The sequence below is a fragment of the Limulus polyphemus genome, unplaced genomic scaffold (genome assembly GCF_000517525.1).
Source record: "Limulus polyphemus unplaced genomic scaffold, Limulus_polyphemus-2.1.2 Scaffold3650, whole genome shotgun sequence".
NCBI lineage: Eukaryota > Metazoa > Arthropoda > Merostomata > Xiphosura > Limulidae > Limulus > Limulus polyphemus.
In genome coordinates, this window is record NW_013669260.1 from 76,569 (window position 1) to 79,659 (window position 3,091).

The window sequence follows — 3,091 nt, forward strand, 5'->3', positions numbered from 1 at the left end:
ACGGAGAATTTTCCTTTTTTGTTACTGCAGAATATTTCCTTTCTTTTTTACGTATTCTAGTGGCTAACGTATTTACCCACCCGGGTATCGAAACCCAATTTTTAGCGTTATAAGCCATCTCACTTACCGCTGCAATATCCAAGACTGTTTTCGTAATCTTGCTGAAAACACAGCTGCTGGTATGTTATAAGTGTGACAGTTAATCTCACAGTTAGGTTCGAAGACGTTATGGCGGCCGGTGCTGCTGAATGTTTGCCTTTCCTTTGGTCGGCAGTTCACAATTAGGGATAAATATATTGGAATCATAAGGAGTCTCTGACGTGTTCGTTTAGTCTACATGTGTATAAAGTGTCGGTGATGTTTTAAATTCCAGCTTATTTTCTAAACTACACGGGGTCTTCCTGTTAAACGTCACTTTGTGTACACTTCCTCACTGGTTAATCATGAAATTTTGTGTCAAGATTTATCGGGAATTTTGCATGGGAAAAAAACTAAAGTATCGGGTATCGAAACTCGATTTCTAGCGTTGTAAGTCCGCAGACATACCGCTGTGCCACTGGGGGGCAACTTAATAAGTACTATATCATCTACACTCGCATTGGTTAGCACTGCGCTAACATTGACGGTAAGTTATAGATAATTAAATTCGTCTGTTTCGGGTTCGGTCTGTCACTGTTGTAGTGCAACCACAGCTTCAAAGTGCAGAGCGCGTTTTCTTCCAGCAAGCGGACGGACATGAACCATGAAACCTGGGATTCGGTGTTCCAGTCTGTTTATTATTGTGTTTCTTGTAAAACCCTTACGTCTGCTATCATGAATTCCTTTAATTCCTATTCGATCCAACAAAGTAGCCAGAAAGCTGTTGACTAAGCCTTGTAGTTGCATTATTCTTGTTTTTCTCCACGCAGCCTCTGCTAAAAGATGCTGAGTTAACTCTTATTACTGTTTTTAAAGGGTTTTTTTTAATCTCCTTAGTAAATATTTGTGTACAGTTTTAAAGTTTATTTATTATTTCTCTGAACTGTTTACTGTTCTTCTTGTAAACAAAGTTCATCTCCAATAGGTGCCATTTACTGTCTTTGAACTGAACTTTTTCTACAGTTTCTACATCTAGATCAAATTACAGGTTTTGTTGAGTTTTTTTCTGCTACGTCATCACCTGCGGAATTCTTTTTTTTTCAGAATAAAACACCAGGAAACTGAGTTAGCAGATTTAAGTGACCCAATTAATCCCTGGCCATTAAGCAAACGTACATAACCTATCGAATTTAAGTGTGCGAACAAACAACCCACTGCATTATCTACAGTGTTAATTGGCTCGTTAATTTCCTGAGTTTACCGTACAGTTCCCCCTACAGGTGCAATTAGGTACTATTACAATTATAAGTAACGTTAACGAGCGGTGCATTGAAATTCACATTTTTTCTTTCCTCCCCTACGTTCCTGGATATTAAAATTCACAAGATCTCCAGACTCTTCCACGTTTCAGGAATTCGTATTCAGAATTTTAGGTTTGTTAATACGCAGTTTTACTGATGTTTTGTGTACGTCGAACGGACGTAATATCTGCAACAGTATTGTTACTACACTGCACTAATACTTGTGTGTTCGGTAAGTAATGTATGTTTCTTTCTCTAACACTACTTTCATTAAGAGCATTGCTTCAAACGTTTAATATATTAAGTTTTATTCTTTTTTTAATTTATTACTGTTATAATAAATTCAAAATAATAATAATTACATTTTTGTTATACAGATTGTCTTGCTTTGTTTCCTTAGTAGGTGGAGTTAGGACTAACCTATATCTTCTAAGCTGGCCGAATCCTCGTGAGGTATTTTGTTTGGCTATTTGCTGTGTCCACCGCGGGGAATCGAACCCCGTTGTAATTCCGTAAACTTATCGTGAGATACTATTGAGATTAATAGCTGAAACTATCGTTAACAGCGATGGTACCGCCTGATGACACACATGTTTATAATCAAGAACGTAAGAAAAGTGTATTTAATTAGTTCTTATTACCAGGTTGATTTTCACTTTTGTTCTAAGTAGGAAGCTCAGAAGTTAGTATTGATAAAACATGGTAGGCACAAGACGTATTTTTAGGGTCATTCCACTTTTTTTTTGTTGAATGCACATTCGGACTGAGAAATCGGTAGGAGAACAAAAATCCAGGCACTTGGTGGTTTCGCTTCACCGGCAGAGTGTAAATAAACAGGCCACAATGTTTCGTGTTTGGTATTCAGGCTGTACTGAACCACATAAGGAGAAGGGACCTTTAAGGCGTAATGCGCGAGATGGTTAGGAAATCAGTAAATCCCTCGAGGTCCGAGAACACACAGAAGACGTGAGTCACAACGGTGGTTTCCAGTGGCTTCTGACAACCGTACCCTCGTTAAAACTGTTTAATAAACTTTAAGCGGCTGTGTCTCCTCCATCGTTCGAATAAATCAAAAGTTTTGGTACAAGACAGTTAACTACTGCAAATCGTACACTTTATACCAGAAGCCCCCTAATACGTCCATAGCCAGATTACTTTAACACTATTGTGTACTCTCTTTCCTACACCTCCCAATATCTTCCCGCGGCACCACGTTTCGAACCCTGTTTCTACAACTACAGAAAACAAATATTATAGAATTAGACAATGGACTATTTATGCTGTGCCCACCACGAGTATCGAAACCCGATTTTTATAGCTATAAGCCCCCAGACTTATGACTGAGCCATTTGGGGGATATACAGCTCTGATGGAATGTCTTTCTCTTCAAGGTATGTTTTCTATGTTTAAATTACGTATATGACAGCAAATTTTCATAAACTTTTAAACCAAGCCGACAAATATTTGATTTTTGTAACTCTTCTTTATTTCATTCTGTGACTAAGTACAAAACTCAGTACAGTGTGACTAGGTACAAAACCCAGCACGGTGTGACTAACTACAAAATTCAGTACAGTGTGACTAGGTACAAAACCCAGCACGGTGTGACTAACTACAAAATTCAGTACAGTGTGACTAGGTACAAAAATCAGCACAGTGTAACTAGATACAAAACTCAGTACAGTGTGACTAGGTATAAACACAGCACAGTG

The 3,091-nt window shown here is 38.2% G+C and overlaps 1 protein-coding gene across 2 annotated transcripts in view; it reads left to right on the forward strand.

The window, feature by feature from the left end:
- Positions 1-1,592: 1,592 nt before the first annotated feature.
- Positions 1,593-3,091, forward strand: part of LOC111088381 — a 13,824-nt gene continuing 12,325 nt past the window's right edge. Inside the window, exon 1 of one of the 2 annotated variants that reach the window (XM_022398327.1) lies at positions 1,593-1,611. The gene's annotated coding sequence lies outside the window, so the exon portion shown is untranslated. Of the gene's footprint in view, positions 1,612-2,366; positions 2,771-3,091 lie in introns of those variants that run through there. The other variant, XM_022398324.1, reaches the window with a different exon arrangement.